Source organism: Galeopterus variegatus, unplaced genomic scaffold, assembly GCF_000696425.1.
Source record: "Galeopterus variegatus unplaced genomic scaffold, G_variegatus-3.0.2 Scaffold7820, whole genome shotgun sequence".
Lineage (NCBI taxonomy): Eukaryota > Metazoa > Chordata > Mammalia > Dermoptera > Cynocephalidae > Galeopterus > Galeopterus variegatus.
In genome coordinates this window covers 106,480-107,294 of record NW_007733931.1, presented here as the reverse complement: position 1 = coordinate 107,294, position 815 = coordinate 106,480, and the positions used below count along the sequence as shown (strand labels likewise).

The 815-nt window shown below is 33.5% G+C and overlaps 1 pseudogene; it reads left to right on the top strand.

Moving 5' to 3' along the window:
* LOC103607902 overlaps positions 1-596 on the top strand; it is a 5,513-nt pseudogene extending 4,917 nt beyond the window's left edge.
* The last annotated feature ends 219 nt before the right edge of the window (positions 597-815 follow it).

Genomic DNA, 815 nt, shown 5'->3' with positions numbered 1-815 from the left:
GGCGGGAGCGCCGCCTCGCTTCCCAAGCGGCGCACTTATCCAGTGCGCCACCGGGCCGGCCCTGTTCAGATTGTTTTTGTCATCCTTTGTGACATTTATTCCTACTGGATATAGGGCAGGACAACTGTCACATGACGGTCTTCAGCAGAGAGGGAGGGAGAAAATCAGGATGACCTGCCTAGGTTTTCTAAGTTTCCTTGATCTTAACAAGGTGCCATATTTGGGGGTATGATGTGCTGAGAGGTGACATTGATAACCAATCTGGATTATGGACAGAACTTGAAAAAGATTGAGAATAATTTCTCAAAGACTTTCCATGAAGGACTTAATATGTCAAAATCACATTATGGAGCAGAGATTAAAAATAGCCAAGAATAAAACCAAAAAGTCAGAAGTTTGAAAATATTTATTTTATAACCGTAGTGGAGAAAAGATCTTTAATATGTCTCCTCAAATGCAATTTAAGATACTATGTTCAGCACTTTTCACATATGACATAATTATAAGTGTTCTGGCTACTAGAATATCTCATTTAAATAAAAACAAAGCTTATCTCTAAAGAAAACATTAGAATAAAGTTTCCATATCCTAAATGAAAACTAGTAAAATACAATATTTTGAATTATTTAATATCTTTATAATTTGTTTTCTGAAAATTACTGATAGAAATATAAATGTAGGTTTTCTTATTAAAAATAAACAGATGAGGAACTTAAATAAAAATAAATTACAGTTGAGTGAAGAGTCTTGTATATTAAACTATATCAATGCATTCTAAGAATATGAACTCTGGAAAAAATATCTTCATGATTGGA